General features: G+C 40.6%; 1 protein-coding gene across 3 annotated transcripts in view; it reads left to right on the forward strand.

Annotated features, from left to right (window-relative positions):
* GBA2 (glucosylceramidase beta 2) overlaps window positions 1-13,689 on the forward strand; it is a 91,225-nt gene that overhangs the window by 10,289 nt on the left and 67,247 nt on the right. The window lies entirely within an intron of this gene.

Consider the following 13,689-nt stretch of genomic DNA (forward strand, 5'->3'; position numbering starts at 1 on the left):
GGAGGAGAGAGGACAACAGACTGGTATTAGAGAGAAGAAAATAAAGAGACTATTAAGAACAAGCGAGGGAGGAGAGAGGACAACAGACTGGTATTAGAGAGAGAAGAAAATACAGAGAGTATTAGGAACAAGCGAGGGAGGAGAGAGGACAACATACTGGTATTAGAGAGAGTATTAAGAACAAGCGATGAAGAAGAGAGGACAACAGACTGTGGTATTAGAGAGAAGAAAATACAGAGAGTATTAAGAACAAGCGATGGAGCAGAGAGGACAACAGACTGGTGTTAGAGAGAGAGAAGAAAATGCGATGGAGCAGAGAGGACAACAGACTGGTATTAGAGAGAGAAGAAAATACAGAGAGTATTAAGAACAAGCGATGAAGAAGAGAGGACAACAGACTGTGGTATTAGAGAGAAGAAAATACAGAGAGTATTAAGAACAAGCGATGAAGCAGAGAGGACAACAGACTGGTGTTAGAGAGAGAGAAGAAAATGCGATGGAGCAGAGAGGACAACAGACTGGTATTAGAGAGAGAAGAAAATACAGAGAGTATTAAGAACAAGCGATAGAGCAGAGAGGACAACAGACTGTGGTATTTGAGAGAAGAAAATACACAGAGTATTAAGAACAAGCGATAGAGCAGAGAGGACAACAGACTGGTATTTTTATAAAGTGAAAAAAATACAGAGCGTATTATGAACAATCGATGGGAAGAGAGGACAACAGACTGGTATTATAAAGAGAAGAAAATATAGAGAGTATTAGGAACAATCGATGGAGGAGAGAGGACAACAGACTGGTTTTAGGGAGAGAAGAAAATACAGAGAGTATTAAGAACAGGATGATGGAGGAGAGAGGACATCAAACTGGTATTTTTAGAGAGAAGAAAATACAGAGAGTATTAAGAACAAGCGATGGAGGAGAGAGAGAACAACAGACTGGTATTAGAGAGAAGACAATACAGAGAGTATTAAGAACAAGCAATGGAGGAGAGAGGACAACAGACTGGTATTAGAGAGAAGAAAATACAGAGAGTATTAAGAACAGGATGATGGAGGAGAGAGGACAACAGACTGTGGTATTAGAGAGAAGAAAATACAGAGAGTATTAAGAACAAGCAATGGAGGAGAGAGGACATTAGACTGTGGTATTAGAGAGAGAAGAAAATACAGAGAGTATTAGGAACAAGCGAGGGAGGAGAGAGGACAACAGACTGGTATTATAGAGAATATACAGAGTATTAAGAACAAGCGATGGAGGAGGGAGGACATCAAACTGGTATTTTTAGAGAGAGAAGACAATACAGAGAGTATTAAGAACAAGCAATGGAGGAGAGAGGACAACAGACTGGTATTAGAGAGAAGAAAATACAGAGACTATTAAGAACAAGCGAGGGAGGAGAGAGGACAACAGACTGGTATTAGAGAGAGAAGAAAATACAGAGAGTATTAAGAACAAGCGATGGAGGAGAGAGGACATTAGACTGTGGTATTAGAGAGAGAAGAAAATACAGAGAGTATTAGGAACAAGCGAGGGAGGAGAGGACAACAGACTGGTATTAGAGAGAGTATTAAGAACAAGCGATGGAGCAGAGAGGACAACAGACTGGTATTAGAGAGAAGAAAATACAGAGAGTATTAAGAACAAGCGATGAAGCAGAGAGGACAACAGACTGGTGTTAGAGAGAGAGAAGAAAATGCGATGGAGCAGAGAGGACAACAGACTGGTATTAGAGAGAGAAGAAAATACAGAGAGTATTAAGAACAGGATGATGGAGGAGAGAGGACAACAGACTGTGGTATTTGAGAGAAGAAAATACACAGAGTATTAAGAACAAGCGATGGAGCAGAGAGGACAACAGACTGGTATTTTTATAGAGTGAAAAAAATACAGAGCGTATTATGAACAATCGATGGGAAGAGAGGACAACAGACTGGTATTATAAAGAGAAGAAAATATAGAGAGTATTAGGAACAATCGATGGAGGAGAGAGGACAACAGACTGGTTTTAGGGAGAGAAGAAAATACAGAGAGTATTAAGAACAGGATGATGGAGGAGAGAGGACATCAAACTGGTATTTTTAGAGAGAAGAAAATACAGAGAGTATTAAGAACAAGCGATGGAGCAGAGAGGACAATAGACTGGTATTAGAGAGAGAGAAGAAAATGCGATGGAGCAGAGAGGACAACAGACTGGTATTAGAGAGAGAAGAAAATACAGAGAGTATTAAGAACAGGATGATGAAGGAGAGAGGACAACAGACTGGTATTAGAGAGAAGAAAATACAGAGTATTAAGAACAAGCGATAGAGCAGAGAGGACAACAGACTGGTATTAGAGAGAAGAAAATACAGAGAGTATTAAGAACAAGCGATGGAGGAGAGAGGACAACAGACTGGTATTAGAAAGAAGAAAATACAGAGTATTAAGAACAAGCGATGGAGGAGAGAGCACAACAGACTGTGGTATTAGAGAGAGAAGATAATACAGGGTGTATTAAGAACAAACGATGGAGCAGAGAGGACAACAGACTGGTATTAGAGAGAAGAAAATACAGAGTATTAAGAACAATCGATGGAGGAGAGAGGACAACAGACTGTGGTATCAGAGAGAAGAAAATACAGAGAGTATTAAGAACAGGATGATGGAGGAGAGAGGACAACAGACTGGTATTAGAGAAGAAAATACAGAGAGTATTAAGAACAAGCAATGGAGGAGAGAGAACAACAGACTGGTATTAGTGACAGAAGAAAATACAAAGATTATTAAGAACAAGTGATGGAGGAGAGAAGACAACAGACTGTGGTATTAGAGAGAGAAGAAAATACAGAGAGTATTAAGAACAATCGATGGAAAAGAGAGGACAACAGACTGGTATTAGAAAGAAGACAATACAGAGAGTATTAAGAACAAGCGATGGAGGAGAGAGGACATCAAACTGGTATTTTTATAGAGAGAATAAAATACAGAGAGTATTATGAACAATCGATGGGAAGAGAGTTCAACAGACTGGTATTAGAAAGAGAAGAAAATACAGAGAGTATTAGGAACAATCGATGGAGGAGAGAGGACAACAGACTGGTATTAGGGAGAGAAGAAAATACAAAGAGTATTAAGAACAGGATGATGGCGGAGAGAGGACAACAGACTGGTATTAGAGAGATAAGAACATACAGAGAGTATGTGCCATAGACCTCATCCATCTAATGTGACAAAAAGTAAGCATAAAAAAAAGATATTGTTACATGCGATCTCACAGAGAGACATTTGATCAAATTAGACGACCATGGAAGAGATCAGTAACAATAAAGATTAGATCAGCAAGGAACAGGAAGGAGGTGACCATAGACGGAAGGAAAGATTCACGTGAAGTGATGGGGGAGAGAGAGGACAACAGACTGTGGTATTAGAGAGAAGAAAATACAGAGAGTGTTAAGAACAAGCGATGGAGAAGAGAGGACAACAGACTGGTATTAGAGAGAAGAAAATACAGAGAGTATTAAGAACAAGCGATGGAGCAGAGAGGACAACAGACAGGTATTAGAGAGAAGTAAATACAGAGAGTATTAACAATCGATGGAAAAGAGAGGACAACAGACTGGTATTAGAAAGAAGACAATACAGAGAGTATTAAGAACAAGCGATGGAGGAGAGAGGACATCAAACTGGTATTTTTATAGAGAGAATAAAATACAGAGAGTATTATGAACAATCGATGGGAAGAGAGTTCAGCAGACTGGTATTAGAGAGAAGTAAATACAGAGAGTATTAAGAACAAGCGATGGAGCAGAGAGGACAACAGACTGGTATTAGAGAGAGAAGAAAATGCGATGGAGCAGAGAGGACAACAGACTGGTATTAGAGAGAGAAGAAAATACAGAGAGTATTAAGAACAGGATGATGGAGGAGAGAGGACAACAGACTGTGGTATTAGAGAGAAGAAAATACAGAGAGTATTAAGAACAAGCGATGGAGCAGAGAGGACAACAGACTGGTATTTTTATAAAGTGAAAAAAATACAGAGCGTATTATGAACAATCGATGGGAAGAGAGGACAACAGACTGGTATTATAAAGAGAAGAAAATATAGAGAGTATTAGGAACAATCGATGGAGGAGAGAGGACAACAGACTGGTTTTAGGGAGAGAAGAAAATACAGAGAGTATTAAGAACAGGATGATGGAGGAGAGAGGACATCAAACTGGTATTTTTAGAGAGAAGAAAATACAGAGAGTATTAAGAACAAGCGATGGAGGAGAGAGAGAACAACAGACTGGTATTAGAGAGAAGACAATACAGAGAGTATTAAGAACAAGCAATGGAGGAGAGAGGACAACAGACTGGTATTAGAGAGAAGAAAATACAGAGAGTATTAAGAACAGGATGATGGAGGAGAGAGGACAACAGACTGTGGTATTAGAGAGAAGAAAATACAGAGAGTATTAAGAACAAGCAATGGAGGAGAGAGGACATTAGACTGTGGTATTAGAGAGAGAAGAAAATACAGAGAGTATTAGGAACAAGCGAGGGAGGAGAGAGGACAACAGACTGGTATTATAGAGAATATACAGAGTATTAAGAACAAGCGATGGAGGAGGGAGGACATCAAACTGGTATTTTTAGAGAGAGAAGACAATACAGAGAGTATTAAGAACAAGCAATGGAGGAGAGAGGACAACAGACTGGTATTAGAGAGAAGAAAATACAGAGACTATTAAGAACAAGCGAGGGAGGAGAGAGGACAACAGACTGGTATTAGAGAGAGAAGAAAATACAGAGAGTATTAAGAACAAGCGATGGAGGAGAGAGGACATTAGACTGTGGTATTAGAGAGAGAAGAAAATACAGAGAGTATTAGGAACAAGCGAGGGAGGAGAGGACAACAGACTGGTATTAGAGAGAGTATTAAGAACAAGCGATGGAGCAGAGAGGACAACAGACTGGTATTAGAGAGAAGAAAATACAGAGAGTATTAAGAACAAGCGATGAAGCAGAGAGGACAACAGACTGGTGTTAGAGAGAGAGAAGAAAATGCGATGGAGCAGAGAGGACAACAGACTGGTATTAGAGAGAGAAGAAAATACAGAGAGTATTAAGAACAGGATGATGGAGGAGAGAGGACAACAGACTGTGGTATTTGAGAGAAGAAAATACACAGAGTATTAAGAACAAGCGATGGAGCAGAGAGGACAACAGACTGGTATTTTTATAGAGTGAAAAAAATACAGAGCGTATTATGAACAATCGATGGGAAGAGAGGACAACAGACTGGTATTATAAAGAGAAGAAAATATAGAGAGTATTAGGAACAATCGATGGAGGAGAGAGGACAACAGACTGGTTTTAGGGAGAGAAGAAAATACAGAGAGTATTAAGAACAGGATGATGGAGGAGAGAGGACATCAAACTGGTATTTTTAGAGAGAAGAAAATACAGAGAGTATTAAGAACAAGCGATGGAGCAGAGAGGACAATAGACTGGTATTAGAGAGAGAGAAGAAAATGCGATGGAGCAGAGAGGACAACAGACTGGTATTAGAGAGAGAAGAAAATACAGAGAGTATTAAGAACAGGATGATGAAGGAGAGAGGACAACAGACTGGTATTAGAGAGAAGAAAATACAGAGTATTAAGAACAAGCGATAGAGCAGAGAGGACAACAGACTGGTATTAGAGAGAAGAAAATACAGAGAGTATTAAGAACAAGCGATGGAGGAGAGAGGACAACAGACTGGTATTAGAAAGAAGAAAATACAGAGTATTAAGAACAAGCGATGGAGGAGAGAGCACAACAGACTGTGGTATTAGAGAGAGAAGATAATACAGGGTGTATTAAGAACAAACGATGGAGCAGAGAGGACAACAGACTGGTATTAGAGAGAAGAAAATACAGAGTATTAAGAACAATCGATGGAGGAGAGAGGACAACAGACTGTGGTATCAGAGAGAAGAAAATACAGAGAGTATTAAGAACAGGATGATGGAGGAGAGAGGACAACAGACTGGTATTAGAGAAGAAAATACAGAGAGTATTAAGAACAAGCAATGGAGGAGAGAGAACAACAGACTGGTATTAGTGACAGAAGAAAATACAAAGATTATTAAGAACAAGTGATGGAGGAGAGAAGACAACAGACTGTGGTATTAGAGAGAGAAGAAAATACAGAGAGTATTAAGAACAATCGATGGAAAAGAGAGGACAACAGACTGGTATTAGAAAGAAGACAATACAGAGAGTATTAAGAACAAGCGATGGAGGAGAGAGGACATCAAACTGGTATTTTTATAGAGAGAATAAAATACAGAGAGTATTATGAACAATCGATGGGAAGAGAGTTCAACAGACTGGTATTAGAAAGAGAAGAAAATACAGAGAGTATTAGGAACAATCGATGGAGGAGAGAGGACAACAGACTGGTATTAGGGAGAGAAGAAAATACAAAGAGTATTAAGAACAGGATGATGGCGGAGAGAGGACAACAGACTGGTATTAGAGAGATAAGAACATACAGAGAGTATGTGCCATAGACCTCATCCATCTAATGTGACAAAAAGTAAGCATAAAAAAAAGATATTGTTACATGCGATCTCACAGAGAGACATTTGATCAAATTAGACGACCATGGAAGAGATCAGTAACAATAAAGATTAGATCAGCAAGGAACAGGAAGGAGGTGACCATAGACGGAAGGAAAGATTCACGTGAAGTGATGGGGGAGAGAGAGGACAACAGACTGTGGTATTAGAGAGAAGAAAATACAGAGAGTGTTAAGAACAAGCGATGGAGAAGAGAGGACAACAGACTGGTATTAGAGAGAAGAAAATACAGAGAGTATTAAGAACAAGCGATGGAGCAGAGAGGACAACAGACAGGTATTAGAGAGAAGTAAATACAGAGAGTATTAACAATCGATGGAAAAGAGAGGACAACAGACTGGTATTAGAAAGAAGACAATACAGAGAGTATTAAGAACAAGCGATGGAGGAGAGAGGACATCAAACTGGTATTTTTATAGAGAGAATAAAATACAGAGAGTATTATGAACAATCGATGGGAAGAGAGTTCAGCAGACTGGTATTAGAGAGAAGTAAATACAGAGAGTATTAAGAACAAGCGATGGAGCAGAGAGGACAACAGACTGGTATTAGAGAGAGAAGAAAATGCGATGGAGCAGAGAGGACAACAGACTGGTATTAGAGAGAGAAGAAAATACAGAGAGTATTAAGAACAGGATGATGGAGGAGAGAGGACAACAGACTGTGGTATTAGAGAGAAGAAAATACAGAGAGTATTAAGAACAAGCGATGGAGCAGAGAGGACAACAGACTGTGGTATTAGAGAGAAGATAATACAGGGAGTATTAAGAACAGGATGATGGAGGAGAGAGGACAACAGACTGGTATTTGAGAGAAGAAAATACAGAGAGTATTAAGAACAAGCGATGGAGCAGAGAGGACAACAGACTGGTATTTTTATAGAGAGAAAAAAATACAGAGCGTATTATGAACAATCGATGGGAAGAGAGGACAACAGACTGGTATTAGAAAGAGAAGAAAATACAGAGAGTATTAGGAACAATCGATGGAGGAGAGAGGACAACAGACTGGTTTTAGGGAGAGAAGAAAATACAGAGAGTATTAAGAACAGGATGATGGAGGAGAGAGGACAACAGACTGGTATTAGAGAGAGAAGAACATACAGAGAGTATTAAGAACAAGATGATGGAGGAGAGAGGACAACAGACTGTGGTATTAGAGAGAAGAAAATACAGAGAGTATTAAGAACAAGGGATGGAGGAGAGAGGACAACAGACTGTGGTATTAGAGAGAGAAGAAAATACAGAGAGTATTAAGAACAAGCGATGGAGCAGAGAGGACAACAGACTGGTATTAGAGAGAAGTAAATACAGAGAGTATTAAGAACAAGCGATGGAGAAGAGAGGACAACAGACTGGTATTAGAGAGAGAAGAAAATACAGAGAGTATTAAGAACAGGATGATGGAGGAGAGAGGACAACAGACTGGTGTTAGATAGTATTAAGAACAAGCGAGGGAGGAGAGAGGCCAACAGACTGGTATTAGAGAGAGAAGAAAATACAGAGAGTATTAAGAACAGGATGATGGAGGAGAGAGGACAACAGACTGGTATTCGAGAGATGAAAATACACAGAGTATTAAGAACAAGCGAGGGAGGAGAGAGTACAACAGACTGTGGTATTAGAGAGAGAAGAAAATACAGAGAGTATTAAGAACAATCGATGGAGGAGAGGACAAAAAACTGGTATTAGAGAGAGAAGAAAATACAGAGAGTATTAAGAACAAGGGATGAAGGAGAGAGGACAACAGACTGGTATTAGAGAGAAGAAAATACATAGAGTATTAAGAACAAGCGATGGAGGAGAGGGCAACAGACTGGTATTAGAGAGAGAAGAAAATACAGAGAGTATTAAGAACAAGCGATGGAGGAGAGAGGACAACAGACTGGTATTAAAGAGAAGAATATACAGAGAGTATTAAGAAATAGCGATGGAGAAGAGAGGACAACAGACTGTGGTATTAGAGAGAGAGAGCAAAAAAAATATTTGGAGAAGAAAACATATAAAGGATGATCGGATTAACAGTCAATTTATCAGGTATTCGGGCTGAGAAGAGAGAGAGTAGAAGGAGGAAGAGCGTAGAAGGAGAGAGAACGTAGAAGAAGGGAGCATAGAAGGAGAGAGAGTAGAATGAGAGAGAGTTATAGAGCGAGTAGAAGAAGAGAGCGTAGAAGGAGAGAGAGCGAGTAGAAGAAGAGAGCGTAGAAGGAGAGAGCTAGTAGAAGAGTAGTAGAGAGAGCGAGTTGAAGAAGAGCGTAGAAGGAGAGAGCTAGTACAAGAAGATTAGTAGAGAGAGCGAGTAGAAGAAGAGAGCGTAGGAGGAGAGAGCTAGTAGAAGAAGACAGAGAAGAGAACACAGTCGTAAGAACAGTGCAGACGAGTAAAGATTTGTGTGGAGGAGAGTTCATATTTATCTGGAGTTGATGGAGAATAACAGGACAAAGTACAGAGAGTGTATTAAAAGTAGGGAGAGTATAAAGCTAAAGACGAAAAAGATAAATAAAAAATGGACCCGAACAAAGAATACAGAGTGTTTCAATATAGCGTATCGACGGCAGAGGAATTAAGGCAGATTGAGGACAGAGGATAAAGATGGTACCCAGGAAAGTATCACACGAGCATAATGGAGGAGAGAGCAGAGTTAGACCAGGATAGTAGAGAGAGTGTGTCATGTACAAGATGGAGTGGAGGGGACATATGGGACTAGGTCAAAGGGGGATAAGGAAAGAGAATGATAGCGGAGAATACCAGGCAGCAGAGAGTAAGACGTACAGGTCATAGAGGAAAAGCCAGGTCAGATATAAAAAGATAGACAAGACTAGGGTGGAGAAGAGAGAGCATAGTGAGAATAGGATAGAGAGAACATCTGATACACTGCATCAGAGGAGATGATGTGCAGGTCCGGGAACAGAATCAAGCCAGGTCAGAGGAAAAAGATCTTACCAAGAATATGACCCAGGAGAGGAAAATGCAGCAAATTTTGACACACACAACGGTCGGAGAAGAGAGATAGTAACAGAATAAAGAGGAGAGAGGACGTCAGACAGAGAGTAAGAGATAGCAAAACAATAAACAGGAGAGAGAGGACCTTACACAGTGAGTGTCTTATAGTAACACACAGAATACATAGAGGAGAGAGAGGACGTCAGACAGAGAGTAAGAAATAGTAAAACACAGAATAAAGAGAGGACCTCAGACAGAGAGTGAGATAGTAATGCATGGCATACAGAGAGAAGAGAGAGGATGTCAGGCAGAGAGAGAGATCGTAACAGAATAAACAAATCCTAAAAAATTCTTCAAGCATATAAATGCAAAAAAGCCAAGGTCTGAACATGTAGGACCCCTAGATAATGGTAATGGGGAGTTGGTCACAGGGGATCAAGAGAAGGCAGAGTTACTAAATGGGTTCTTCCGCTCTGTATATACAACAGAAGAAGGAGCAGCTGATGTAGCCGGTGCCAGTGCTGTTAATTTATCAGTTGATATACTGAATTGGATGAATGTAGATATGGTCCAAGCTAAATTAAATAAAATAAATGTACACAAGGCCCCGGGACCAGATGGGTTACACCCTAGAGTTCTTAAAGAGCTTAGTTCTGTTATTTCTGTCCCCCTCTTCATAATATTTAGAGAGTCTCTCATGAGTGGTATAGTGCCAAGGGACTGGCGCAGGGCAAATGTGGTGCCTATTTTCAAAAAGGGCACTAGGTCTTCGCCGGGTAATTATAGACCAGTAAGCTTAACATCAATTGTGGGGAAAATGTTTGAGGGGCTATTGAGGGACTATATACAGAATTATGTGACAATAAATAGTATTATAAGTGACAGCCAGCATGGTTTTACAAAGGACAGAAGCTGTTAAACCAACCTGATTTGTTTTTATGAAGAGGTAAGCAGAAGCCTAGACAGAGGGGCCGCTGTGGATATAGTGTTTTTGGACTTTGCAAAGGCATTTGACACTGTCCCTCATAGACGCCTAATGGGTAAATTAAGGACTATAGGTTTAGAAAGTATAGTTTGTAATTGGATTGAGAATTGGCTCAAGGACCGTATCCAGAGAGTTGTGGTCAATGATTCCTACTCTGAATGGTCCCCAGTTATAAGTGGTGTACCCCAGGGTTCAGTGCTGGGACCACTATTATTCAACTTATTTATTAATGATATAGAGGATGGGATTAATAGCACTATTTCTATTTTTGCAGATGACACCAAGCTATGTAATATAGTTCAGACTATGGAAGATGTTCATGAATTGCAGGCACATTTAAACAAACTAAGTGTTTGGGCGTCCACTTGGCAAATGAAGTTTAATGTAGATAAATGTAAAGTTATGCATCTGGGTACGAAAAACCTGCAAGCATCATATGTCCTAGGGGGAGCTACACTGGGGGAGTCAATTGTTGAGAAGGATCTGGGTGTACTTGTAAATCATAAACTAAATTTCAGCATGCAGTGTCAATCAGCTGCTTCAAAGGCCAGCAAAATATTGTCGTGTATCAAAAGAGGCATGGACTTGCGGGACAGGGATGTAATATTACCACTTTACAAAGCATTAGTGAGGCCTCATCTAGAATATGCAGTCCAGTTCTGGGCTCCAGTTCATAGAAAGGATGCCCTGGAGTTGGAAAAAATACAAAGAAGAGCAACGAAGCTAATAAGGGGCATGGAGAATCTAAGTTATGAGGAAAGATTAAAAGAACTAAACCTATTTAGCCTTGAGAAAAGACGACTAAGGGGGGACATGATTAACTTATATAAATATATGAATGGCGCATACAAAAAATATGGTGAAATCCTGTTCCATGTAAAACCCCCTCAAAAAACAAGGGGGCACTCCCTCCGTCTGGAGAAAAAAAGGTTCAACCTGCAGAGGCGACAAGCCTTCTTTACTGTGAGAACTGTGAATCTATGGAATAGCCTACCGCAGGAGCTGGTCGCAGCGGGGACAGTAGATGGCTTTAAAAAAGGCTTAGATAATTTCCTAGAACAAAAAAATATTAACTGCTATGTGTAGAAATTTTTTACTTCCCCTTTCCTATCCCACTTCCCCTTTCCCATCCCTTGGTTGAACTTGATGGACATGTGTCTTTTTTCAACCGTACAAACTATGTAATACAGAGTGGAGAGAGAACACTTCAGACAGAGAGTAAGACATAGTAAAACAATAAAGAGAGGACCTCAGACAGATAGTGAGAGGTAGTAATACACAGAATACAGAGAGGAGCGAGAGGACGTCAAACAGAGAATGAGGAAGAGTAACATAAAATAGAGAGGCGAGATAGTAACACACAGAATACAAATAGATAGTGGATAAATGTCAGTGAGTGTTTCATAGTGAGCAGATAAGAATAGGTACTTTAACGATTTAATATTTTGATAGAGAGATTTTAGAGAGAGATAGGTGTCAGTGTGTTCATTAGACAGGCAGCCATTGCTGTGAGTTAGTGCTGCTGCAGCTATATAATTCTTACACTAATTTGTGAATCCGCAATCTTCAACACATCGTTCACAAATCTTCAATAATAGTAATTGTAAAGTGTTGATCGCGTGCCCCTGCCTGCTGATACAGATGTCACGTCACTCGTTAGCCAAAACACAGAATATGGACAAAAAGATAGGAGACGTATCACTCTTTCGTTTATACCATTCCTTCCTTTTGGATCCACTTCTAGCTTTGGCTCATAAAAATTGAGGCAAAAACTGCATCGAAACTGTGTGTGTGTGATCCTGGCCTTATACATCAGTCTGTGTTTCCGAATAGAGTAAAAACCCATTGCTTTCACTTTCCAGGATGATCAGGAGCACTGTCACTAGCACATGAAGTCGGGGTGGATGATATTTATGTATTTTCTTTAAAAAAACACCAAACCTGTTGCTACTCCCCAATAAAGGGATAATTTTTGCACTACCTGATAAATAGCTATTAGTTATATTCTTGTATATAGGAGGCAGTATTATAGTAGTTATATTCTTGTATATAGGGGCAGTATTATATTAGTTATATTCTTGTATATAGGGGGCAGTATTATAGTAGTTATATTCTTGTATATAGGAGCAGTATTATAGTAGTTATATTCTTGTATATAGGATGTAATGTCGGGGTAGGGAGACGGACAGGTGAGCCCTAATCTACCCGCCACTCAGTCCCTGCCTACTTGCATGGCCCGTCCTAGGCGACGGCGTACAACTGGGCGACGGTCTCTATGCTCACTATGTGCACGACAGACAAAACAAGACAAAAAGGTACAAAGAAGCAAGGGCAGTGGGGCAGTTGCCCACGGCAACACCGTGAGCAACAAGAGTAGAGGATGAGCCGAGTCAAACCAGGAGAGTACGCAGTAGCAAAAGCAGAACAGGAGAATAGTCAGTCAAGCAGGGTCAATATGAAGCAGAGGTCAATAGTAATAGCAGGAACAGCAGAGCCAAGAAACAGGAGAATCACAGGCAAAGGACAAGCAGCAAATGAAGGTATAAATAGACCAAGGGCGGGAGCTAGAACTGTCTGGCCAGGCTGTGATAGGTTCTTCCACTCCTCAGCCGACCAGCCTGAGTGGTAGCAGATCGAGTCACTCTAGCAGACCTAGGAACAGATGCAGGCTGATTAACCACAGGCGTCGACACAGAAGCTGTTTCTTGCAAAACACAAGCAGGATGCTCCTCCGGAGGAGGGCTGGCCATGAAGCTATGCGACAGTGCATCAGCTTTAATATTTTTAGACCCAGCCCTATAGGTGACCACAAAGTTGAATCTAGTAAAAAACAACGCCCATTGAGCTTGTCTCGGGCTTAGCCTCCGGGCAGACTAGGAAAACCAGATTCTTGTGGTCAGTACCTGGTGCCTAGCCCATCTCCAAGAAGTGGCGCCACTCTTAAAATGCCCATTTAATGGCTAAGAGTTCGCGGTTGCCAACGTCATAGTTACTCTCAGTGGGGGAGAACTTCCTGGAGAAGTAGGCACAGGCATGGAGATGGGTGAGAGACCTGGTACCCTGGGACAAGACAGCACCCACTCCCACCTCGTAGGCGTCAACCTCCACAATGAATGGCTCCATTTAGTTAGGCTGAATAAGTACTGGGGCAGAGATAAAGCAACTC

The sequence above is a fragment of the Rhinoderma darwinii genome, chromosome 1, assembly GCF_050947455.1.
Source record: "Rhinoderma darwinii isolate aRhiDar2 chromosome 1, aRhiDar2.hap1, whole genome shotgun sequence".
Lineage (NCBI taxonomy): Eukaryota > Metazoa > Chordata > Amphibia > Anura > Rhinodermatidae > Rhinoderma > Rhinoderma darwinii.